The 27053-nt window shown below is 46.0% G+C and overlaps 1 long non-coding RNA gene across 1 annotated transcript in view; it reads left to right on the top strand.

The window, feature by feature from the left end:
• Positions 1–1404: 1404 nt before the first annotated feature.
• The window catches only part of LOC134561914 (uncharacterized), a 34918-nt gene continuing 9269 nt past the window's right edge, over positions 1405–27053 (top strand). The window contains exon 1 of the long non-coding RNA XR_010083013.1: positions 1405–1545. This is a non-coding gene — a long non-coding RNA (uncharacterized LOC134561914). The remainder of the gene's footprint in view (positions 1546–27053) is intronic.

Genomic DNA, 27053 nt, shown 5'->3' with positions numbered 1-27053 from the left:
TGCACTGGGCAAATGCTGGAGTTGGCTCCTTGGAACTGACTGAAGAGAGTTGGAAGCGGAAGGGTCTTGGAAAAATGAAACTTTTAATCCCATGCTAGACCAGTTCCTCAACCAGCCTTTCTGCAGAAAAGGAGCGTGGGAGCTCATGTGAGCTCTGAACATCATGGTGGCTGAAGCAGGACTGGCCTTGGCTGCAGCAGTTTGGAGATGACTGCAAGGCTACACTTGGGCAGATGCTGGTAAGGACACAGTGCCATGGGTTATTAACATTCTGAGCTCAGAAAATGCCTCTTTTCTTCTTTTCTGATGTGCACTTGGCCTCTGACATCACCCCCTGCACTGCTGTGGCAGCCTGTTGGAGGGGATGTGCTGTGCAAACTTGGCCCATGTGCACTGAAGCATCGAGCTCCCTCCATCTGCTTACACAACTCGTGGTATCCATCAACCTGCATTCAGCCAGAAGCACATCAAGAAGATGAATTGACACAAAAGGCAACAGTAAAATATTTAAGGAATAACTAGTCCACTCGTATATTTTATATTTTTTTAATTTGCACTATATAAAGCTTTTCTGTGTGCTTGAGCAAGGAATCCAAGCTCTTTCCTTTAGGAGTTTACTAGAAACAGGTACTCATTTCATTCCTGGAAATTATTTCAGTCCTGTTATTGATTTCTTTCTATTGATGACTTTGGTAGCTTTTGGCAAAAGACCATGGGTATAAAAATGGAGGAAGAAGTAGATCTCAGCAATATTGTTTTGATTCCATGCACCCAATGACCGTGTGGCCATAGATTAATGGGAAACTGATGTTACTTGTCTTTGTCTGCCAGCACAGCTCTGAGGCAAAGCCATATCAAACACAGAGAAACAAATGGGGCCTGTGTGGGTGCTCTGTGCTGTTACCAGAATTGGCCTCTGGTTCTGAGGTCTTCCAAGGTCACTCCTGACTGCTTTGGATAGGACGCAATGACATAAGCATGACTTCCCACCTAGATTATATTTGTTACAACCTGTCTTTTATGTATTTGATATAATTAGGGCTATTGTGATATTCCATTATTTGTAAAGAGTTCGTATTTGTAAGTGACATTCTGGTCTTCTTTGTTCTCAGTTTCAGTTTTGTTCTTTCACTTTCATCACTACTGAATCAAAAGAACTCCTAAATCTCCTCCTAAGTTATCCTGATCATAAAAGTTCCCTGGCGTGCCTTCAAGGGCAGATGTGGGCTCAGTAGAAAAGGAGACAGTCTCCAAGACCAAGTTTAGAACCCGGTTGTGCTGTGTGTGTTGCTGCAGAACCAGCTTACCCTGATCCTTTCCAGGTATCCCTGCTGGTCTTCCCATCTCCCACCTGCTCGTCCTATTCCACTCCTACAGGTTCATATTAGTTATTTACCAGAAAACACTCTGACATGTCCAGGGAGGGAGATCCTACCCATCTGTGAGCATGAGGATGAGGAGCTTGCTTGCTCCAAGGGAGGAAGAAAGGAAGTGAGTACCTGTGGCTTGATCATCTCCTCTCCTGGCTTTGGTGGTTCAGCAAAGGTGAGGCATTTTCTCCCAGGTTTCTCCAGAGCCTGGAAAACAGTGTGATCTTTGGGATGTCTGTGGAGACTGTGACGTCCTCAGTTCTAGGAAGTGCTTGCACTGCACATGCTGTTTCTTTGACTGGGCTTTGTGCTCTGGCCAGTGCATTTACTGCAGAGTGCTGCTGCAAGGGCAGCATACCAAGGGCTTGACTCAGCCCCTGCTTTTCTTTTTATGGGGTCTCAGTCCAGTAGAGCCAGGATGCTTGGCTAGCCCAAGGTCATCTCCTGAGGTACTCAGATACTGCAGAGAAGTGCAAACCCCTTCATTTCAAACGTCAAAAGTGGATTTCTGTGGAGGATGAGTGAATAGCCAGTCCCAAATCATTCTGAAGGCAGCCAAGTATGGTGCATGTTGCCTTCTCCCTCATCCATCAATCCTGCCCTGGCCTGATGCAAAAAGCCTGATAACCTTTCTCAAAATACTAAAGGGAACAATCTGAATCACTTGAGGATGAGTCAAGTTTGTATGGATTCCCCACAGGCAGGCTTGGCAGCTGGCCTAGCACTGTTGCAGAAGGATTAACTTGTTCTGTCCCATCACAGCAAGAGGAGGAAGAGCTCTTCTCAGAGTGGCTTGAGTTTCTAAACTGGGGCCCACCATGCTCTGCACAAGTATTTGGGGGAGGCACATCAGGTGCCAAATGCAATGTTCCTGGCAGCTGGGGACTCAGATGGGCTCCATGTGCATGAGGAGTAGGCTGAGGTGAAGGGGGCAATGACAATGGTCTGGGGGAGCTTTAGCCACACTGTTTTCTGTGATTTCCCTCCTCATCACTTGTCTGTGCATTTCCCACCACCGAGGGCTGTGACTTCTGGTTCTTCTCTCTGAGTTCAGTGAGAATTTTGCTATGGACATAAAAGGAAGAAATAGCTGCCCATTTCAGGACTCTGAGCCACCAAGAGCCCCAAGTTAAACCTCCAAGTCTGGTAGAGGTGCTGGGTTTGGGTGTATGAGAAGAACATAGAATATGCTAAGTTGGAAGGGACACCCCAGGATGATTGAGTCTAGCTCCTGCCCCTGCACAGGTCACTCCAAAGATCACACCCTGTTCCTGGCAGTGTTATCCAAACACTCCTTGAAATCAAACTGTTCAAGTCAGATGGTCAGGAATGGTCAGGCTCCAGTTACCTCAACAGGGGCATTTAGTGGTAATTGAGGTACCCTTGGGAATACTGGCTCATCAGTTGGTTCAGAAGGTGGTGGATCTCCTGTAGTTCCTGAGGGGACAAGTCTTCCATCCCCATGTGGACTTCCCAGACATTGGCATGAGACATTTTGGAGATTGGAGCTTGCACAGGTTGTGGGATGGAGGCCAGTGGCTCTCATTCTTCTGAGGTTGGGTGTCCCAATTTCTCATCTTGCCTCTTCTGGTCACTCCTTGTAGCTCTTTTAGGGAATTTGGGGCAGGATACTCAAACTTTACATGGATAATAGTTCTATTTGGGTAATAGCAGGTGTATCTCTTCAGCATGCAATGTATTCCAGTTTAACATCCCTCCTGGCTGGAAGGCAAGTACAGGTGCTCACATGGAGGGTCTGTACCTGCCCATTGGACTCCTTTTTTCTCACTCAAGTTCTTCTACCTTCAAAGGAGCTGAACCTTTGGGTTGAAAGATAAATTTCCAGCTGTGTGAGCTGTGTGAGGTGGGACATGCAGCAAACCCAAGCTACAAAGCGTGTTCTTCCCCCCTCAACCCTTGCTGTGTAATGCTCATGGTACCCACACCCATAAAACCCCTTGGCCAGGTGAGTGGGAATTCATCTAACTGCCTCCAGGGTGGAATTCAGCTCTGGATGGAGACCCAGATGTGTGGGAGTCTCCATGTCCATGTATCCATGTGTACTAGGTGTCTGAACTCCCATCATACCTGGTGGAGAGAGACCAGCCAGAAAAACCTTGATTCACTTGCAAATGTGTGGGTTCCTAGCCCTGTGTGAGATGCTTCCCAGCATCTCCCATAAAATCCTGGAATGAAAGAATCATTAAGGTTGGAAAAGACCTTTAAGAACATCAAATCCAACTCAGCCTCCAGCTGCTCACAGGGATGGGGGCTTTCAAATCTCGTCTGTTTATTGTCCTAAACTTTCCAATTCTCTAAAACATCCCCAAGGAGCCAGGAAGAACAATCCAGGTATCTCCAACTTTCCTCCAGCTTCTCAGAAGCAAAGGAACAGCACAGCCTGACCCACTTGTCCCCCTCCTTTCCCCAGCCTTTCCAAGGGAACGCTGTGGCCTGTCCTTCTGCAGTGCTTCGTGACACCAGTTTCTCCTAAGGCAACACAACCGCAGGGCAGAGGCGAGGCACATTCCTGATAGGACCAAGATAGCTTTTTCCCATAGCTCCCAGGCAGTGGGAACAGGGCGCTTTTTCAAAGGATTGCTGTGCCTAAAGTTAAAATAACAGGAGGAACAGAGTGGGAGATCCAAGCTGGATTAGAATACTTGGGGCTCGATTCCTTCAAATTGAAGTGGAAGAGAGAAGATGACAAAAGGATGCACTTGGTGAGTTTCCAAAATACTTCTGTGACCATTTTGATGTCTCTTTGGTCTCAAAGCACCACGGGAGTAAATTTGCCTGATTCCAGTTTGTACATACAATCCAAACTGCAGCTTTGTTTTGTTAACAGGGATTACCCAGGCCTGTGGTTTTGTTGTTGTTTCCAAAAGTTTTCTCCGGCAGTTGGGGTAGATGAGTCCCTCTTCCCACTGAGTCCCTCTTCCTACCCCCCCATGGAAGAACAATATTGATATAAAGTCTAAAACACTTAAAATCAGATGGGCTGATGTTGTTTTATAGCTTGGAAGCCCCAAGCTGTCTTTGTCCCTCTGATTTTTCCACAAGTTTACAAGTAATGGAAAATCCTGTCTGCTTTCAAGCTATAAATCTCCATTGGCTAAGAAATGCCTCTCATGAAAGAATAAATATATGGGTGCTCTGGGGTCACCATGGTGTTGTAGGTGACAATCTTTGAAGCTTTCACAATGGAGCCAGTAAGAGCAAGGAATGGGAAAATGTGCTCCTTGTTATTTTAAAGCTATATCTTGAAAAACAGGAACTTGTGCCAGGACAGTTTATTTTGGTTAAAGCCAAGTTGTGCAGCAATTCCCTTGAGGGAAAACTGAACTTGAGAGGAGAGAGCAGGAGAGAGACAAGCTTGGGGGGAGACTGAGTGTTTAATCAATGCTGAGTGGTTGTTGATGCTTGGAAACATCAGCACCAGTTTTGGATCAGATGAACAATGTTCTCCACAGATGTCTAGACAGCTGTAGGCCATGAAGAACACTGTGAGTTTAAGTCACAGCTGGACTCACCTCATCCAACACGTCAGTGTCACTACAGCTCAGCCTTTGTGCTGTTTTGTCTTCACATGTCCCCCCATGGCTGGAGCTGAGGGGGATGCACAGGCTGTGCCTGCAGCAGGAAATTACTCAGGACCATGAATATCATCTGTACAGTTAAACTGGATGGGCTGCAAGGCAGGAACTGGCTGAGAAAAGTCCCTCCCACTGTAGGAGATCAGGTTTGTGACGACCTGAGGATTCTGAACATGTGTAAGTCTGTGAGACCTGACAAGAGGTATCCCAAAGTCCTGGGGGAATTGGCTATGCAGTTGCCAAGCCACTTTCTAAGATATTTTAAAAATCATGGCAGGCAGTGAAGTCCCCAGGGACTGAAAAAAGGGAACCATTGAACTTATTTTGAGGGAGAATAAAAAGAATGACCAGGAGGACGCTGGGAATGACTGACCTGTCAGCCTGAACTCTTCTAGCACCACAAAATCTTGTCATGAGGATTTTCAGAGTGTAACCACGTCACATGAAGAACTGACTTACGTTTTGCCTTGAAGACTCCTTGTTATAGTTTCCTTAGATTTCCCTAGATTTTGCATTAAAAGAGACAGTGAAAAAATCACTGAAGCCTTTCTGTTCCTTTCATGGTTTTATAAATCTCTGTCATCCTTCCTATTGCTCTCTCTTTTTTTCTTCCCCAGCCTGAAAAATCCTGGCGTGCAAGTCACTCCTAACTTTCAGAATGCCAAAATCCGAGATGATGTTTTCATGGTGCTTCTAAACCAAGATCTTGTTCCAGCCCATCATTTCAGTCTGTGTTTTGAAACCTCGCTTAATCCACTTCCGATCCTTCCCACATGGAACTAGCAGCACAGCTTGATCCTCAGAGCAGCCAAATTTTCCATACAGAGATCTGTGATCATTTCATGGGGAGACAGAAGGCAGCTGAGATGAGTGTCAGTGGCAACATGTGGCTGTTAAATGTGAGCAGCAGAAGCAATAGCTGCCCAAGGCCCTTGGGAGTACGTGTCACCCCCTCTGTTCACCTGCCAGGGACATGGAAAAGCAGCTGCAGTTCAGGGAGGCAGAGTGGACAGTGGGATTTGAAATCACACCTGGGGCTTTGGAGCCAAATCTCTGTGACTGCAGGCTCCAAGCTGAGTGTGTGAGAGCTGCAAACAGGAATCACCCTGGGCACACATCCTCACTCCTTCCAGGAGCACAACAGCAGCCAGGGCCCTGGGGACTTCAGTGTTTTCCATCCCTCTGAAGTCCTTTGGAGAACTGGACAGGCTGGCTTTGCCCAGAAAGGGAAGAAGGTTTATCCTATGGGAAAGCAGCTGGAATGAACACAGATCAAAGCTACCCTGAGACACAGCAGTGGAAAGCATTGGAGGAGGAAATTGCAGAAAACTCATTCTGCCCTTTGGATAAGACCCATCAGTATCAATTTTTCCTGTTCCTCAGACTTCTCTTTGCAATGGTTCTGGAGGAGTTATCACTGTGGGTGTTGTGCCTGTCACCAGGTGAGAGGGAATGGATGATAAGCAACTTTCAATGATCCTCCATCCTGCTGGGCTTAGGTACCCACTTCTGGATGCTCTTCTCCCATCCAACATGTTTGGAAAAAACAGTTTTTCCTTTTCCAGAATTTCTGACTAACTAATTCCTACTCCACACTTGTTTGTCCCTTCATGTACCCTTGTTTTATTTTTATATTCTGGAGAAACAGATGTTTGGAGGGAGAGCTGGTGTGTGTGAAGTGCTTCACCATCTCATCTCATCTCCAAAGGATTTTCTGTCTCAGGAGAGTTTTCCTTTCCATCCTCTTCTCATCACCCAGATTCTTTTTCTGGGAATTGCCTTCCAGAATCTGCCAATCCCTTTTTGCCATATCTGCTGTATTCCCTAGCTGCAAAAAGAGCATTTTCAAGCTGGTTGCCATAGTCAGGATTGACAAACCCTTGTTTGTAAAGAAAGGGTTGCTGAAAAGCCAGATTGTCATTACAGACCAAAATATTCCCATTAAGGACTTCGGCAGTTAAAAACATGTAGTTTAATGGCTCTAAGAGTTAATTACTGCACTCCTGTGCTTTTATTTTATTGCACTTTATTGTATTATATTTATTTTATTACTTACTTTATTACATCTTTGCTCCCTAAAGGAATGTTCAGCCTTTTTCCCCCCCTTTTTTTTTGTTTTTCTTTTCAGATAGAAAACATCTCACCTCAAAACATAAAAACAAAAATTCTGATTTGGCTGCATTTAGATGAAAATGAAGATCTTAAGATTAAACAGAGAGAGGTTGCTGCACCACAGCCACTTCCCATATCTGGGTCAGCAGGGATGTGTTCCCTGGACATCTGCCCTGCTGCAGGTGCACCCAGTTCCTTGGGGTGCCCCTGTCCCACCATAATTTGGGGACATGGGAATGACCAGGGGTGTTGTATTTCTCTGGGGAATGGTTTCTCCCTCCCCAGAGACCCCTGGAGTCTTTAACCATGTAGTTTAACCCTTCCTCCCCTTTCTGACCCTATTGGCTGAGTTCCAACTATCTCTCCTTAGCAGGAGCCTAGATAAGGCCCTGTTCTTCCTCATTTATACTCTTTCCCCCCCTGGAAACCATCTAAAATAAACTTCTTGGACTACATCTGGGGGTTAGAGCCTCTTTTGGAATCTTTTGCCTGGTCCCTGAAATATTCCTCCAAAGCTCTCTAGGATCTGAGCTAGCCTAGGAACTCTGGGGGCTGCAGGGGGAAGATTTCACAGGGGTTGCCATATGGGGAAGGGACCCGTGCCTGTGGATGTGGATGGCATCTGTGGGGTAGGGGCTGGTGTGGGACAGGGGCAGCCCAAGGAGCTGTCGTGTGGGGAGAGTGTGGGGCAGGCTGGGTCTGTGCCCAGCATGGGCAGGGCCCAGGGGAACAAACGGGGCCGGTGGCAGAGCAGAGCAAAAGGCAATTTTTGGCATTGGCTTTCCTAGTACAGGAAATGTGAAGTTCCAAGTCCCCATATAAGGAAGAGCAGAAGAGGAGCCATGAATCATGGCAGGGCATGAGTTGGGGAAGGACTGCAGGGTACACGAGCTGGAGAGGCTGAGCTGGGAGGTGCCACAGCAAACCTGGAGCAGCATGAGGTGCCTTGTCCTCCTGCAGCCTGGCAGAGGCCCCAAGGACATGGGGACTGAGGGTGTGGGAGGAGAAAAGTCCCTCGAGCCCCTTGGGTGGGACCACAGGCCATTCTTCTCCTGGGGAGGGATGAAGGAAGGCTGCTGGGCTGTGTTCAGCCTCAGCAAACATGGACTTGTGCCTCTTCCCTGTGCTGCCTCCTTTGTGGGTGCTTTGAACAGGGTTACTCTGACACACTTGAACCTGTGAAGGGGACCAGGAAAGTGGTCACAGCAGCAAGCCTGACAGAGTTCAATAAGTTCAATAGTGGTCAATAAGTGTTTGAACAATGATCTCAGGAACTTGGTGGGATTCTTGTGATTGTCTTATGCAGGGCCAAGGGTTGGACTTGATGACCCTTGGGGGTCTCTTCCAACTCCGGATATTCAATGATTCCATGATTCCATGGTTTGATCTCTCTCTTCCTATCAGCACTAAAACCAGACTGCAAATCTTCAGAGTCACTGGCAGATCTCCTGACTTCAGCAGCCTCAGGATTTTGCATCATTGCTGGGTAATTTGCCCAAAAGAGTTTTGGGAGGAAGTATTAAGAAAAAGGATCCGGTAGATGACCAGTGGCCAGACATCACGTATGAGTCTCTGGATGCTCTTATTCACCATCTGCATTAACTCCAGATGTGCACAGATTGAAAAATATATTTGGGGAGCATCTACTGACCTGACAAAGTGAAATAATTTCCCATAGACTTCCCATTTTAAATTATTTGTTTCCATCTTTCTGCTCCTTTGTAGCAGAACCTGTGGGGTTGCAGTTGGAAGGGAGGAGATGGGGCACCTTGGTGAAATGGTGTGTATTAGCATTTTTTTTCTATTCCAGGCTACAGCTGACTGGAAAAATCACTCTCACCACTTTGAGGGCAGAAGCTCATGAGAGAGCAGGAACTCTTGGCAGTCCCCATCCAGTGCAATGGAAGGTGCCAGCACTGTGTGACATGGGAATGGCGTGGCAGCGTGGACCATGTTCCACACAGTACCCAAACCCAGCTCTGAGCATGAGACAGTGCCACCAGACCCAGCCCTGGGACTGCACAAGGTCTGTATCACCAACAGCTCTGTGCAGAGCATGGTTGGATTCAGTGGCTTCATAAATCTTAGAATCATTAAGGTTGGGGAAGATTTCAAAGATCATCATGTCCATTAACCCAGCACTGCCAAGCCCACCACTAAACCACGTCCTTAGATGCAACATCCATGTTTTTTTTAACACTTCAAGGGATGGTGTTCTACCACTTCTTGGGGCAGCTTCTTCCAGCACCTGACCACCCTTTCAGTGAAGACACTTTTCGTATATCCAATCTAAACCTCCCCTGGCACAACCTGGGGCCATTTCCTTTTGTTCTGTCACTTGTCACCTGGGAGAAGAGACTGGCTCCAGTCTCTTTTCAGAGTTGTACAGAGTGATAAGGTCCCCCCTGACCCTCCTCTTATCTTGGGATCTTGGGTTTGCACTTGGGAACAGTGTGGATGCTCTTGGCAGGGGCACAGCACCACCAAAGGGTTGGATCCAGAGGGAAGCAGCAGCTGCTGGTTTGTGTTGGGACACAGGATGGATGCTGCCTTGGGGGTGTGGGCTGTGCTTGAGCTTTGGGTTTTACTTGGTCATATCTTCCTCTTAGCTGGTGGCAGGATCAGTCTGAGGTTAGTTCTGCACTGGCTGCAAACCCACCTTTCCTGCTTGGTAAAACCCCCAAATCTTCAAAAGTTTGTGGCAAAGGGTGTTTCAGAGAGCATCTCCTTTGCCATAAGTTATGTTTCACTGGAAAAGTCTTTGGTTTTGATTTGAGGGTCAAGAACTGGCAAATCCACCCCTTCCCATTACTGACTTGTTTCAGTGTTTTATTATCCATATTGTTTAAACATGTGCTTAATTTTTCTTTTGAACTTGTTTGGTTTCCTAAACACAAGTTTGAGCTGTGCTGTCAGACATTAAATCTCTCCTGCAGACACTCCAGAGGTCTGTTCTGACCTTGCCTCATTCTTCCTTTGCCTGTAGACAGCCGACCACTGGGGCAGAACAGCTGATTTATCCTGATGTAAATCAAAGCACAAACATAGCCCCAGCATATTTTTATTTGGCCAAGAGAGACTGTTGAGTACAGCTGTGATTACAGGAATGCAGTGGGTGACCCGTGTGAAATCTGGGCTGCTGAGAGGCACAGATAATCCTGCATGATGCTGTTAGGACTATCACCATCACAGCATGACCTGTGGTGGGCACAAAGCCAGTGCAGGTACCAGGCAGGGTCAGTGTGCAAATTCACAGGAGCACAGAGAGCTCCAGCATTCCCAGCTTTCTGTGCTGAGCCCAGAAAAGTCTGGATGGGGAAGCAGAGTCACTGTCCACCTTGCCACGTTTGTGCCTCTGCTTTTGGACTTGTATACCTGTACCTTGCACTCTCCCCAGGGTCATGTAGCTCAGTTTTGCCCTCCAGCAAGCTGTGATGCATTTCTCAAGCTCCTCTTTATCAGCTGAGGAGCCAGGGAGCATCCTGAATAAAAGCTACGAGCAGGACATCTGCCAGAGAATTGCAATTTTGCCTCAAGTAGGTGGGTATGAGCCAGATTTGCCGTGTGTTAAATCTTGATTTTTCATCATACATTCAGCACCGTCAGCTAACCCTTTTATTTTTTATTTCTAATTTTATTTATTGCTGTTTTGAAAACCTGAGCCTGCCCATGGCTCTGCTGTGGTTTTCTCCAACAACACCTGCCATGGAGGGAGTCAGCTGCCAAGAAGAACAAAAATACTGATCCCAAAGCCTCTAGCTGTGCTGGCTTTGCATCCTTGCCCTGCTGCAGCAAACATCTACCCCTTGGCAGTGCAGGAGAGGTGGTTTAGAGGCAGCTGTCTCTGGTTCCTGTAGCTCATGTGGAAAGCTTACTCTGCACCCACTCTTATCTAAACATGCCTAAGCCCCAGCATGCTGCTTCAGCTCTGCTGGCTTTACACTTCGGGCTGTTTTGAAAGTGAATTTGTAAAGCCATTAACATTATTTAAACAGTTTAGCCACAGAATTACCCGGTGGTGCAATCCAGCTGCCAGAAGTGGAGACACAGGGCTCCTTTGCTCTGTGGATCAAACAAAACTTGGCCAAAGCATGTGGGCCCTGGAGGATGCCAAAACCAGGGGTGATGGAGGGGAGTGAGAGCTCACTGGCTTTCCTCTTGGCAGGAAATCTCATCAAGTGTTGGGTTGTAATTTTTTCTTTTATGAGCTGGTTAGGGTCCAAATCGGACCAAAACCAGATTTGTTTCCCCTTGAAGCTTCTGGAAGACTGGAAGGCATCAGGCTGCTGGTTGTCCTGATGCAGCTGGCTTCCCAGGGAGCACATTTCAGCTGGTGGGTCCAGGGCTTGGGTTAGGGACACGTGGGGACATCAGAGTTTGCAGACAGGGCTTCCCACACCCTGAATCTCATGGCAGACCTCACCTCCTCTTGGACAACATCCCACCAGCTCCTGGTTTCCCCTGTGCTCAGGGAAAGTCCTTTCACAGTGCAGAAAGTATTCAGGGGAAAAATGCTCAAGAATTTGAGGAAAGACTCTGGAAACTGAGCTTTTTCAGACAGTTGCAGATAATCAGTTCCTCCAAGCTGAACATGTGACAAGGGTGATGGGGGTGAGGCCCTGGCTTAGGTTTCCCAGCGAATCTGTGGCTGCCCCATCTCTGGAAGTTTTCAAGACTGGGCTGGGTGGAACTCTGAACAACCTGGTCTAGTGAAAGGTGTCTGTGCCTGTGGCAGGGGGTTGGAACTGCTTGATCTTTAGGTCACTTTCCAACCCAAAGAATTCCGTACTCTGTGACATGCTTCTTATCCTGATGCAACTATAATAAAATGGATAAAGCATAGAGGAGTGGAGAAACTGAGGCACAGACACTTCAGATGACATCTGAGAATTACAGTGGGTTTCCTATGAAAGTCAAGCTTTCCTCCTGCAGATTCCACTGTATGTGACATTCAAGGCAAGATCCTTCATATTCTGATAATATGTAAGAGGGCAACTAGTTAAAAACAAACCAAAATCGAGTTGTCACTCTTGTCGAGGAGTCTGAATCAGGATTGTTTTTTCTTACTTTTCTTTTTCTCTTGGCTGCTCTCTTAGGACAAGCCCTGAAATTTGTCATAGTTCAGAATAAAACATTCTTATTTACCAGTATTCTTCCTTTTGAATGCATTGCCTTTCTTGGCTATTTGATTTCATTCCTCTGAAACTTTCAGCCGTGCAACCAGGAGAAACAACGGGCATTGTTTTATATTTAGACTGAGTGTTAAAAGCTGGAACATGAAAAGCGACAGCAGCTGCTGGAAGGGCTCAGACCATCAGCTCCCTCTGCTGACCTGCATCGGGGAGAAGCAGTGCAGCCAAATTTTGGGATAAAAGTGAAGATTGGAAGGGCATAAGGCAATATTACTTCAGCAGCACAAGGTGGGGACTCAGGGATGACTCTCCACAGCCTCTGCCAATTCAAGAATGAGAAGACACCAAGAGAAATTACTGAGAGTCACATTCCAGAAAAAAAGAGGTGGTTGTTCACACACTGTTATAAAAGCTGTAGAGTGCCTTGCTGCAGGAGGTTGTGGATGCAACGCTTGTGTACGCTCCAAAAGAGACTGGAAAAATCTGTGGGAAAAGTTTATTGATGACTACGAAATACAAAGATCCCTTTTCTTACCTGGGAAATTCCCAAGCCACAAGCTGCTGAATGCTGGGAAGTGTTTCAAGGAAATATTACATGTTTGTTCTAAGCTCATGTTCTTTCTTGGACATCCACTGCTGGAGGCAGGATGCTGACTCACACAAGTTGTTCTCCTGCTGGTCCCAGGGGATGGCTGAAGGGTCCAGGAGAGGTGATGGACATACAGCATGGTGCACTGGAGCCAGGGAATGAAAACATCTAGGATGGAGTCAGAGAGATCCTTATTTCAGTGGGAAAAGGGATGCAATTATGATCTGTTGTTGTCTCAGTCTCCATGCTGAAGGAACTGACAGTGTAGAGACATTGACACCAAATGGAGACACTGAAATAGCCCAGAGGATACAGACCTTGAGTTCAGACACAGCCTGGTGACTCAGGGTTTTCTTCTGAATCCTTATTTTTGAGCTAGTGGAAACAGGCCAACATGACTGACATTCAAATGTAACCTTGTAGGATGAAGAAACTCCTATCAAACAGGATGACCATAATTTGCAGAGAGGTCCCACCATCACTGGTGAAGCCACTGCTAAGACTAGGTGGGAAATGGTGCAGAAATAATAGGAAGCCCAAAATATAATGGATATTTCTGAAAATCAAGAGGTTGCATTAATACAGCATGACATTGAGCTGGAGAATGGTGATTGTTTTGAGGTGTCTCTTCAGAGCTTTCAGGGGAAATGTTGCTCTGGTACCCTTGGGAGCTGAAAGCTTTGTTTTTCTCAGACCTCACAGGAAAGATGGCACAGATGCCTGACACTATCTTCAAGCTTTGTGGGATCATTTAGGCAAACTCACGGCAAACACAGTATGTATGTTTCCCAAGGGACAGATCTGTACCTGATTTGTCAGTGCCATTGACCCCCATGGAGCAGTTGTGGATAGGGTTCAGCTGCTGAAACGCTCCTTATTTGAAGTAGATCCTGTGTCTTATCTAAAGAGCCTCATGTGCATGACTTAGATACCCTTGAACACCTTTCTAGATGTCTCCTTCCAGGCAAGTAAATCCACCCCAAGGTGGGTATCTACTGGAGGTTGGGCTGGATCTGGTCCTAGGGTTTTTGACTATACCTTTAGTGCCTATAGTGGAAATTCAGACACCACATCTACAGGGGAGCACCTAAACATGGGTGTCCCCACCTGGAGGGAGTCTCAACCTGCTCTTCCTCCTAGGAGCCATTCATGCACACCATTTCATCCTGTCTTCATTCCCCTCAGATAAACTGGGGAGGAGAGAACAAACATTTGGTTTGTTACAGAATAATGCCCCCAACCTCCACATATAAACCCTTGGCCACACAAATGAGGGATGACAAGGAAGAATTGGCCTGGAGTACAATTTTCTTGGGGTTTTTCTATCCACTGACGAAAGTGGTGGTACTTGTGACAATATGGGTCAGCAATTAGGTCTCTGTGGCCTTTCCAGGCTCTGTTCCATTTTCCAAAGACCCCTCTGTCCAGCAAGACAAGAGCTTTCTTTGCTCTCAGAGCAGGCAAGGTAACTGTTCTAGGAAGAATTTGACATTTTTGTCATGGTTGGCCCCAGTATTCCTTTGTTTATTTATGGTGACATCAACTGTAATGGTGGCTTACAGAAAGTTGTGCAGCTCTGGAACTACATTTTCTTTTTTCCTTTGAAGAGCTCTCAGGAAAAAATGTTACAGTCCCTGGGACATAAAGCCTTCACTTGATGGATAAGAGTTTTGTTTATACAAGAGCTGGAGATGAATGCCTGAAAAACCTATGCCCCAATCCTTCTCCTTATGGCCACAGCTCTGTAAGATGAGAGCTCATGTCACACCTGCCTCCTTCTTTCATCTTATAAAACATTTATTCTTCCTTCCCCCATAAAGGTTGTCAACACTTCTCTCCCTTAAAAAAAAAAGAAAAAAAAAAAAAAAAAGAGAGAGAGAGAGAAAAAAAAGAAAAAGATATTGGCATACCTCCAAGAGAATAGTTGTGTCTCCAAGAGCAAAGTTGCATCTCCAATTCTATCGTGTTCTAATTTTCTCTGCAGGACTTTCAGAAAGGAGGTGTTGTGACTAGATGAAATGAGAAGTCATTTCTGCCCCACCAGGCAAACTGCCCAAGTGATGAACTAGACAAATAAAGAATAAATACCCTTATGGTGGGAGTATAGTGCAGACCCTCCCATACCTTGGAGCATTGCATGGCACTGACGTGCCAGCAAATCCAGTTGGGTTGTTAAAGCTCCAAGCAAAACGGACTGTAGTGCATGTCTGCCTGGTTCCTGCCATGCTTATCTGCTGCTTAATGTGGGGGCTCCTGGGAAGCCTGGGCTTTCTGTGAACCTTCAGCATGCTTCACAGGTGAAATGGCCAGAGCTGGAGATTCCAGGATGCTTGCCTGGCAATCTGCCTTGGATCCTGGCCTCTGTTCCATTTCCTGGGAAAATGGAAAACACAGCACCCCAAAGACCCTTCCCAGTACTGTCACCTTCATCTGCACAGTGTCAGCAGCATGGGGTGATGAGGACAGCCCCTGAAATCAACAGGGAATGAGCAACCACTGCATGACGATGCCATGTGGCAATGCTGGGAGGCTCCCAGCCCCACGCCTGATTTCCCTCATCTCTCTCCTTGGTCTGGCATGATGGATTTGCAAAATCCACTTGTCTCCTGAGCACTGCCTAATGTGGGCCATGTCAGCCTGTGGGGCCTTCTCTCCGGGCAGAGCAGGGTTCTGATCTCAGCAGCTCCTTGATGTACGTTCACCCTGCTGTGAACCTGCCCTGACCACCCACACACAGGCTGAGGGCTCGTGGTGACGGGGGGAGTTTGGCTCACACAAGGCCTTTGCAGATAGAAAGCTGATGTGCAGGTACATTTATGGCAACAGTGAATTTGCTGCCTTTCTTTACCCTTTTTTCCCCAAGGCTGTTTACTGCTGCCACTGAAACCTCTGAATGTTTTGCTGTTGGCTGAGATAGGAACATGATCTTCCTTTGAAGAGAAGTAGCTTTAAGTCATGGCTAGAGGTACAGAAGCACAAACCTACCAGGCACAGAGCAGCCCTAATTCCTTCTACCTTTGCTGCTTTGTTCTTCTCAGGGCTCAGATAAACAGGTCTCATTTTTTGCCCCTTGGAACCAGTCATTTTGGTAAGGGCAAGGCATTGCATGACTGGATTGAAGACTTCACTGCTGTGGACACAAGGTTTATACTTGGCTTGGGCAGACCAGGCAACACTGTGCAGTTCCTGGGATAGCTTTCCTGGGACTGTGTTGAGAAATCTGTGCTGGTGGGAGCTTCCCACAGTCAGATCCTTTGGGGAGGTACAGCACAGCCATCTCCACCACTGGAAATAGGTGCAGTCCTCCCTGAGCTCACTGCCTGCCTGGTGACCTGCTGGTCAGCCTGTCTTCCTGCTCAAAATCCTGGGAGAAGGAGCATGCAGTTATCTTTTCCTTATGTGGAGTCATTCCCCAGTGTGGCCCCAGCCTTCCCCAAAAATGCATTTCACATTATCACTGATAACAGAGCTGATTATTAAGATTAACTGTGTTGCTGAAGGGTTGTCAACTTCCAAAGCCCAGTTAGGCTGGGTGGAAACTCAGGACCCAGTCCAGATGTCAAGTGCTGAGACTGTGAGGAAGAAAATGCCTTGTTCTTCCACGAGGAAGGACCCACCACCTTCCAGACCTTGAGTGGAAGGGTAGGCACAGTGAATATAAGCACGGCAGGGTATGGAGGACATTGTCTTTGTTGCCTTTTTTTCAGGTGCACATTGTGGTTCAATCCACAGATAGACACAGATCAATCTGTATTGAAAAAGGTACAGAGCCAGGAATGCCACAGAATCACAGAATGATTTGGGTTGAAAGGGACCTTAAAAGTCCCCCTGCCCATCCCCAGGTCCCTGACATATGTCAAGGTACCAATGTCTACCAAGACATTTTCTTCTTTCAACTTGGACCTCTTCACATCTGATCCTGTTGCTCAGGGGCCTTTTGAGGCAGCCCCATTCTGGATACATCCCTCACCTTCACCATGGACAGTGATTCTCTGAAGGGTGGACGGGAAAAGGAAAAGGAAAACCAGGAAAAGAATCAGAAGGAGAAAATCATCAATTTGTAAACCAAAAGATCACTTTTTATCTCGTTCTGGGGTGTCAAGGAACAATTTTCTGGTCTGAAGTTGGGCTGGATGAAGGTTTCATTATTGAATCATGGAGGGCTGTTATAGAACAGATTTAGCAAGCCCTGTCCAGGATTCAGGACCCTCTATGAGTGAGAAAAGGCCTGGAAAAACTCTCTAGTCATTCTTGCTGCAGAAATTATAATATGTGTGTGTGCTGCTTAATGTAACTCAGGAGCTCTTATCTGTATCAGATCCATCTTTTTTTCATCAGCATTTTTCCATCATTGATTCCTGGGCCTCTGTCCCAGTGGAGATGAAGGGGAAGAAGTTCTCCTTCAAGAACTGAGGGGCAACCCTGGAGATGACAAATTCTTGGAGCTACCAGACACAGGAACAGCAGGTTGGCATCAACACTGCTGCTGATCTTGTTAGTGGAGCCGGCACATGGGGAAGAACTTTGGATGTGCAAGAAGGCCACCTTCTACCCCCAGATGGGCATGGGGGAAAAAAGGGCCATTTTCTGTAAATTCATATGATTTTAGCGTATTATTGTCCAGTTTTTCCATGTTTGAAAGCTGAGTGAAAATAATTTTCAGGTTCTTGGCAACTTAGTCTAGAGGGGGGAGGTTGAACCAGATAGCCCCACCAGTGGTTCCTTCCAAACTCAGCCATTCTGTGATTCTGTGACTAAATTGATAACATCCATTAGATGGACTGAGTTGTCTGTCCCAGGGCATTTTTGAAAGCCAAAATTATTGCACAAAAATTGGAAACTTCTTGTATAAATTACCAGTTGGACAGAAAATGCTGGATTTCATGCAAATAAGTAGTTTCCTACAAAAAAAAAATTGAATAGTCTTTAATTGTTGTCAAATGATTTCCCCAGATTGAAAGGCACATATAAAAGAATGAAATGAAGGCTGAGTACATAATTCAGTTAAATAACACATGCCAGGAATTTAGCTTCCTTTTCTTTTTTTAATTTGTCCTCTAGGGGATGAAGGTTTTCTTGATTGTACATATTATAGGATATTATTTTTCATCTTGTGGTGGTAAACATTTCTCAGTTAGTGACAGCTTCATGTCTGGTTAACTTTTTGCAGGGTAATACACAGATTAAATAGCAGAATTTTTGATCTTTGTTGAGATTAATGACATTTAGGATGAGGCTGCACCACAAAAGTTAACCCTCTTGAATTATTTTTGAATGTTCACTTAATGCATGCCTTATACACCAATTTTCCTGCCAGGAAAGCCATCCACTGGCATTCTCACTATTAATTCAGCAAAGAGGAGACTCATGAGAGGCAGATTCACTTCCTCCTTTGCACTTTTTTTTTTTTTTTGACATCTTTGCCCATCCCATCTCTCTAGCACTGGCACCCTTGATTTTACCAAGTCAGCCCACATTTCTGAGTCAGACAGCTGGGAAAAACATAGAAGTGAAAGCAATTCACATATTGCTGGAAAAATCACATCGTTAAATGCCAAGAGGTTCTGACTGCACGGATTGAGAAAGAGGCAAATGCCAGTAATTGGCCTCAACACAAATTTATTTATAGCAAAACTTAAGCAGGGTGAAGTCTGGTCCTCTGGGTTCACCTCTCAGGATCAGGCCCTGGGTCTCGTGGGATTTCATTTCTCAGAGAACCACAGGGATGGCAGATGGGAAAGACTTGTTAGGTCACCCTGTCCACATGCCCCGGCAGGAGCGGGACGAGATTGTCTCTTCACTGTGTTCTCAAGCGCCTCGTCCAGATTTAAACTCCTCCAGCAGGAGAACTGTTATTGCAAGAAAATTCCACTGCCCACATGCCCTTCTGCAGAACCGCTTTTTTAAGGCTCTTGATGTCCGCTCTGTTAATTTTGTCCAAATTGCATCACAAAAGAGAAAAGTGAGAGTATCGAACGTGACCTTGGGCAGCTCAATCTATAGGATGACTTAAAATAGAGTTAAGAGCAGACATCACAGTGAAATGTGGATTTCCTACAGTTTGAGTTAATATTTTTGGCTATCCTACCTTTGTGTTTCTTTACATTGAAGTGGTTGGATTTCTTAAAATTTAATTTCCCAGTGTTTGCAATGCTTTTTTCTTCTTTTTGGCACCTGCACTCTGTAACTTGCTTACCTGAAGGTTGCTGATAAATTTTCAACCTTGACTTCATCTGGTTTTAAGTTATTTTTAATCTGTGGTTTTATCTCCTGTTTCCAGGCTGTCTGAAATAACCACCTTTATTAGCTATGTGGTTATATTATGCATGCTTGGCCCTTGGTTGGGTAGGAGAGGTTGCACAGATGTCCATGTAAAATCAAGGACAGGCACATAAAAGTCCTACTGTAGCGAGTAGAAATATTAAATTTCTTTTTTTTTTTTTGTACTAAAAAGTCATGGGAAAATACCAATTCAGCAAACACAAAATTAAAACCCGGGTTAAAAGTGATTTTACTGCGTCCAAGGTTAGGCTTCAGTGGAAGCTGGCCAGGATTATGGGCCAGGAATTCTGGAACCTGCCAGTTTTGGAGCCCTGGGTGAGTTCACAGAGCAGGGGAACGTGGGCGCTGTCCGTGGCACTGCAGCACAGTTGGTATCAATTTCTGATGTGGAACTGATAAAATGCCAGCTCTGGTGGGTGTGCACCATGGCTGGAAACTTTCCAGTTTGTAGGAAACTAAAAATGAGGCATTCACTGACATGAATCCAATTTGGACAGGAAATTTTTTTCCTGTCAACTTGGGAACTGCAGTCTCCTGCCAATTACAGTCACAATTGTGTCATTTTGTCTGTGAAACTCTCGGTCTCACGGATGCATATGAAAAAACCTGTGCAACTTTAGTATCTTTGTTTAGTTTGTAATACAAATGAAATTCATAGCTCTGGAGATGAGCTGCTTAATTTCCAGGTGTTTATGAACTGCTGTACCACATTACCATCCATACTTGTGAACAAAACCTGAGAAATTATTTTTTCAGCATAATTTTCAAAAGAAAGTTATTAGACTCTAAATCAGGTTTTTCTTTCCCTGCAAGGAACTGAATTCTATGCAAAAGCCAGCCCTTGTTTACTATAACTTGTTATAAGGCAAATATGCAAACACTTAAAGGAGAAAATTCCATCTTTATAGGAAGGTATTTTTATCAGAAATAATTAACATCTGAAAAGACTCAGCTACAATACACGTGGGATGGTCTGTTCAGATACTAATAAGAGAAAAACTTAAATGATGGATTCATCTTTAATGCTTAACTGTTGGAGGCCTGTTATAAAGTGAAATGAGTTTTGCTCTCTCTTTTGTTAGTGCAGCAGTGCCTGGTTTGTTTTTCAGAGTTGGCTTTTATTCTACCAGAAAATGGCAAGCTACTGAAAGAGAAGGGCATGGGGTGATAGAACAAGGGTTAAACTGAAGGAGGGCAGGTTTAGATTAGATATCAGCAAAACTTTCTTTACTGTGAGGGTAGTGAGACCCTGGCACAGGTTGTCCAGAGAAGCTGTGGCTGCCCCATCCCTGGAAGTGTCCAAGGCCAGGTTGGATGGGGCTTGGAGCAACCTTGGGAGAGTGGAAGGTGTCCCTGACCATGGCAGGGGGCTCAAAACTGGCTGATTTGTAAGGTTCTATCCAACTCAAACCATTCAAGGATTCTGTGAAACTTTGGAAAGCTCTTGTGAACTGCCATGAGAAGTGCAGTAAACACTGCCTTGGGAAGGAAAGGGAAAGAGCTAAAACTGCAGCCCACAGATTTGTGCTGTGGAGAAGAAAAATGGTTGCTTGTGCCCTCTCTCTCCTGTCTGAGAACCAGCCAAGGAAGGTCTGTTTTGCAAAGATTAAAGCAAGATAATTTGGGGAATTCAAACAGCACAAGCAGCAGAAGGTGGAGGTACAGAAAGGCGCAGGCTGAGGTGTCTCTGAGTTTCTAAAACCAGGGCTGGGTGTTGGTGGGTGGGAAGCCAGAGAAGAACTTTGGAGGAGGACAAGCAGAGAGATGGAACTTCTTTGATCACAGGGGCTAGCAGAGAACAGATCTGCTGGTCACAGCAGCTGGGAACTGGTGTGAAGGATGAGTTCCAGTCGCTTGTTTTGTAGGCAAACATGGAGCAAAGTCCCTGGCTGCCACACTGACTACTGGTCCCACTAGGAATAGTCCTGCAAAGCTCTACAGTTTGAGCCATGCTCAGGCAGGAAGGGCAGCAGATCCAATGCCCACTCATCTGCACAGGCCACTGATGCCTGCAACAATAAATTCTCCTGAATTAGGGAATTTCCTACTACTCTGAGCTCTGCGGAAATGACCGGGGCATGGCTGAACACTCCTTACGTCCAAGACAAGGTGGCTGTGTGCAAGTTATCTGGTGGGAAAGCCTGGCTTTAACTCCTGACTTTTGTGTTAGGGAATCATGCAGGGGAGTGCTGGCTGTGTCAGTGGTTTGACAGTATGAAAAATGACATTCCAGTGTGGTCCCAGGAGTGTTTCCCTGCTGACTTAGAAATAGAGACTATTGGGCTTGGGTTAAGAACAGAAGCAGGATGAACTCTGCTTGGCTGAGCTCTTGTGGGTTTTATGAAGATCCCTCTCTAACAGAGTCCCTTTCTAGTTATTCAAAGGTGGTAGAAAACCAGCAATAGTTACATCAGGTGTGCAATTAGGAATTATTCTGCTTTCTTAGCTGCAAAGCTCACAAGGAGAACCAGCAGCCTTCCCTGGCTCTGGAGCTTTTCCCATTCCTAATGAGACACTGCTGGTATGGGACTGTGAGGCAAGGTGCAGGGGTCTGGAAATGGATGAGTTTTCCTCTGGAATTGACTTAATGCATGATGCCTTATCAGTCACTAAGGATTGCCTGGGAGAGGGGTCCCATGGGTGGGTGGGAGCAGGACAAAGCTCAGCTCTGGTGGCAATAGGGTCTCACTGGGGCATTACAGCAGCATCTGTGTGCATCCAGCTCAGGCTGGGGTGGACTGTGAGAGGCTGGCTTATGAACACTGTGGTCAGATGAAGATCTCAAAGGAGGTCATAATTTCAACTAAATATTGAGTTACAATGCACTGGGCTCTTCACTCGGTGTATTATTATTAGCAACTGCTTCTCCTGGCAGGTTATTCTGGTAGGTTCCCCCCAGAGAACAGGCCAGCTCACAAAAACCTGACTCTTCTTGTTATTTTTATCCAGGAGCAGCTGACAGTAAAAGTGACAAAAGAATTGATGGGGGAAGTGGTCCAGAGCGTGAAAAATCCGGTCGTAAAAGCCAGAGTGTTTGCAATAAAATATCTATACATAAAGGGAGAGGAGGGAGGGGGGCGGTTTAGAAGCAGGGCTGGACAGAAAGCAGAGCAACAAATTGTGAAGACAGAGGAACAAATTGTAAATCCAGCTGTCAGGGCTATAATATCCATTGGCACCTTGTTCTCCTTTTCCTCAAGGGAGCTCATGTCCATGCCAGTGTCTACCATGGGTCAGGGGTTGAACCCACAGGGATGATAGGATGCTATGGGGTGGAAAAATGGGCTTGGAGACTCCCAGGGTCACAGGCAGAGCCAGAAAACCCCTCTGCTGCTGTCTATCTGCTACAAAGGGTCTTTCCTCTGATGATGAGCAGGATTGCTGTAGGGATTTGGGACTGGGAAGATGGTCTGGGCTGCAGAGCAGGGCAGCAAGCTGGGCTGCAGGGTCAGCAAAATCAAATCAGGAAGAAAAAGCTGAGTTAGTTAAATGGATAAAACCAGTGCATTGTTAAACTGACCCAGCTTTTTGGGGTTACTCTTTGCAGGGTGTAAGGCTCAGGAGAAGCTGCTGTTTTCTCCAGTTCTGTTTGGGGACAAGGAAAGGATCAAGAGCTGGGAGCAGAAGGAGCAGAGAAGATGCCAGCCCAAAGGGAGGTGAAGTGCTTTTTCACATACATCAAAGAGCAAACTGGGTGGCATTAGACAACAACTTCCTGGTAAGGTTTCTCTTGGTGCAATCCCTTGGAAATTGATGCTGAAAACAAACTGAGTGTGAAGACACCTGAGATCTCTCTCTAGGCTTGGCCCAGTGCCCTACACTTCTGTTTCAGAGATGGGAGAGGGCTCCAAAGCATGCCTAGGAAAGGAGGTGCTCTTAGAGGGCACAGTGGTGCTGTCTTGAGACGTTTAAATGGGAGTGAGAGCTTCCATAATCCCACAGCATTGGGCATTAGAGCTGGCACTGGGGGAAATGATAGTGATTCCTGGCATTAGGTGTGGGATTTTCAGTGTTTTGACTTGTGCTCCTGGCCTGTGCTGGACTGAAGATACATCCCTCCAGTGGGGACAGGGGAGAAAATACTAACGAACACCAGAGAAGACCCTGAGGTGTATCCAGCCAGAAAAATGTAAAGAAAGGAAGGAAACTAATTTTTTTTTCCTTTGGCAGCCCCTTCTGAACTGCAGGATGTTTAACTCTGAAACGTGTCTCTGTTATACTCACATGGAGTAGCCTTGGCTGGGTGATGGGAGCATATGGGGGACAGGAATTGTCTGTGGCATTTCTGTCAGCATTTGGGCTCTGCAGGCTGGTGCAAGTGGCTAGGGGAGTGGGGGCAGGAGGGAAGCTGAAATGCAGCACATTTAAGGCTGATATTTCCCACTTTGCCTCATGTAGATGGGGTGCTTTAGGGCACCATCCTGCAGCCATTACCCCGTGGTGTGGATGGGCCAGCTGAGGCCCAGCCTTGCACCCAGAGTGATGCCCAGCATCACCTCCAGGCAGGCAGAAGACACCCAGAAGACATTCTAGGCATCAGACTCCTGGCAAAAACAAGTGTGGTGAGTTCTGGGCATGCACAGGCTGTGGTGCAGCTCTGAGCCTGCCCCTGGGCCACAGCTCTGCTCTCTGGGGGAGGCTGGTCTGTGCCCTGAACCCCACTGACTCACACAGGGACAGCCTCTGGCCCAGAGGGGGATGTTGCCTCTCATCCCAAATAGCTTGGTTCTCTGGGGGATCTATGCTCATCAAACCAGCAGAGAAAGGTCTGAAATCTCCTCTTTTCCATGGGCTGCCACCATCCCAGGCCGAGTCTGTGTCAACCAGCAGGAGCTGCAAAACTTGCCAGACAAATTGTTCTTGTTTGGAGGCAACTTTTCTCCCTAGTTGCCTCCAGAAGCTGAGTCAGCTGGCATAAATTCTTCAGAGCAGGAGCAGATCTCCTCTCTACATAGCATTTTCAACTGCTGGGCTGCTGGCTAGGGTATCACAAGGGGTAGGAAGTGAGGAAGGGAAAGTTCTGGAGTGTTACATCAGGATCTGACACCAATCTGTGACAGAGCCATCTGTCTTTGGAGAACCTGGGATCAGCTCATATTATGGATATTAGAAAAGTTTATTTAGGGAATGACAGGGAAAGAAACTTCAAGATGTTTTAAGATGGTGGCAAATCCTGTAAGAAGAGATAAAGCTGTCCTGTGGGAAGGGCTGGGGTCTGCCAAGCAGGTGCACACTCTGTGCTTAGTATGCACAGTATCCTTCTGCTGGCAAAAGAGGGTTTCTACCTTTATTTCTGAGGACTGGCTTTTCTTATCGTGGGTTGTTTAGAGGACTTGATTTATACTTTCTCCAGCCCCTCAAAGTCCAAATGGCTGGTGAATCACAAGGGGTACATATTGCTCATTGCCAAGTGAAGTCCACACTGTATCAAAACCTTCCTGCACCAGCTCTTAGCTGCTCTTGGGGCACTGCTAAGAAATCTTCCCCTCCCTGCTGAAGACAGTTCTGAAGGGGGAGAAAAAGGCTAAAAATCAAGGGAGAAGAGAGAAAGATACATGGCTTGGCACTGGAGAAAGGCTCCTTGGCCTGCTCCCCTGCTTTTGGATGGTGCTGAAGTGCCTGAACTCCATCAGACACCTGCATGGGCTGTGTGTGCACAGCACTTCAGTCAGGGTCCTGTGAACTCTCAAAGATTGAAGGGACGCGAGGAAAACTTTGCCAGGACCCTTTGCAGTGCTCTGGGCATGCTGGAAATTGATGTCCTCACAGTCAGGAAAAGACAAAAAGAACCAGATTCCTGGGAAAGGAAAATCTCCAGAGCCTCGTGGAAAACCAGGCACACAAACTGATTTACAGCAGTTGAAAATCTGTTCTCCACATCCTATTAAATATAGAATAATGTCCTTAATCCCCAACCTTTCTTTGTCACCCTGGTCAATAAATAACTGCTAAACTCTGCCAGTGCACCTCAATCTGCTGCCCCTTCAGTGGATCTGAAATGCAGATGTCGAGACCAAGGCAGACTCTGCCTTTCTTTTTCAGTATTTTAGGGATTTCCTGACGTAGAACTCACAGCCAGATCACTGTGCTAAGTTATCCCAACGAAATCCTCCACAATTTTTAATAAATCCTTTGTCATCTCATGCATAATGTTGGCCTTCGCAACCTCCTTTGTTAATGAGTCCCACAAATTAATTACATGCATTGTGTAGAAGGACAGCCCTTTCCATTTGCTGGTATCAAACCCTTTCCCTGCCTGACTCTGGATACTGGTTGGGTTCTAGCATGATCTGGAGTCAGAAAACATTTTTTTGTCCATATTTTGTCCTAACTGGTTTCCAGTTTAAGGAATTCCACCTCAGAAAGCACAAAGCACACAGGGCTTTATTTCCAAAAATCTGTAACCTTCATTCATGATAAAGAACTGGCTTTGTCTGCTGTCTGAGATAATTTAGGCTAGATAGGGGAAACTGAGAAATAGTGTCCTAGAAATCAAGAAATTTATGTGGAGCGTTCACAGGAGAATGATGTTTTTATCACTGAAGTTTTTTAGTCTACGAGTAATTTGTGTTTATTTTAGCCTATTTTATCCAATGAATAAATAACACTGTGAGGAAGGAAGTCTTTATTAAGGATTCAGCCTCCTTTCCCTGTTCAGTTAACGAATTTAGAGATTGCAATAAATATACCTTTGAATCCAGAAAAGGCTTTTCAGCAGAACAAAGGCAGGCCAACACGAACACTCCTAATCAAGGAAAGACAGATATATTAAAGTCATCAATCCAAAGCCTTTCATGCCTTGTTTCTACATCAGAAAGATTTCTAGGTAAAACCTGAAAGCCCAAACATCTTGATAATGAGACAAAAGTCTGCCATGAGTATCTTTTTTGGGTAAATATTAGCAAATTTGTCTAGATATGACTAGAATGTTTTCTGATTAATTTTTCCCCCCATAACATGTGCTGTTATAATTGAAAATGAAACTTTCAGTGGGAACATACGCATTTCAACGAAACCTCAGTCAAGAAAAAATTCTTAGTCCCAGTCTGAATTTGGGGCCAAAACCAGCGAGGCAGGGAGTTTTTGTGCTCTTTTATCTGAGCCTGGAGGATGTGGAAATCCCACAGAACAGGGATCACAGTGGTTGAAATCCCTGCTGCTGTGAATATCAGCTTTTAGAAAGTGGAGTGACACAGACCTGACAGTGGAGGTTCTTTGCAGTGATTATTAACCACGGATTGGGCTCTGTTATCTTGACTGGGCAAGGCTCTGAGTCCAGCTTTGGGAAAGGTTGGTGGCCTTCCAGACCATGGGATTCTGGAATAACAGGGGTAAATATGTTTTCCCTTGTGGCAGTGGTTGGAAGTTGGGTAGCTGGGTTGGATGAAGGTGGAACAGAGATGTCAACTGTGGTAAGTGACCTGTCTTTGGCTGGGTGAGCCAAAGTAACCACATCTGTCCCAATCCCTCTGATTTTCTGGGGATAAAAATGATGATTTAAGTTTTTTCTCAGTCAGAAGTTCTGAGAATAAGGAAATCATGGTATTACCTGCTGCATGGAATAGAGGCTAGTGACAACTCTGTGCAGTATCTACCTCCCAGCTGCCTTCATCCTGCTCTCTGTTCATCCTTCATCTCTCCTCTCTGAGCTCTTCCCGTGTTCAGATGTTGCTTATCCTGTCATGCAGGGGATTGACACCACCTGCAAACACATCTGCCTGACTGAAGAGATCAGCTGGGTCATGGCTGAATTCCTTGAGAACTTCCAGAAGAGAAAGGTGGATGAATTCCCAGTGAGCTCTGTCACTAATTTATGTAGCTCGGATCCATAGCTGCTAAACAATGACTGATCAGGGTTTGTTTGACAGCCGTGGTCTAAACCTTTGCACATGTTAATGTTAGGACATATTTTGGTTCTGATGCAGAATTCCCCTGGGATCAGGCTGTGCTTGCAGGGGCAGGTGGGGGATGG

This window comes from Prinia subflava, chromosome 1 (assembly GCF_021018805.1).
Source record: "Prinia subflava isolate CZ2003 ecotype Zambia chromosome 1, Cam_Psub_1.2, whole genome shotgun sequence".
Classification (NCBI taxonomy): Eukaryota; Metazoa; Chordata; class Aves; order Passeriformes; family Cisticolidae; genus Prinia; species Prinia subflava.
This window is presented reverse-complemented; position numbering and strand designations above follow the sequence as displayed.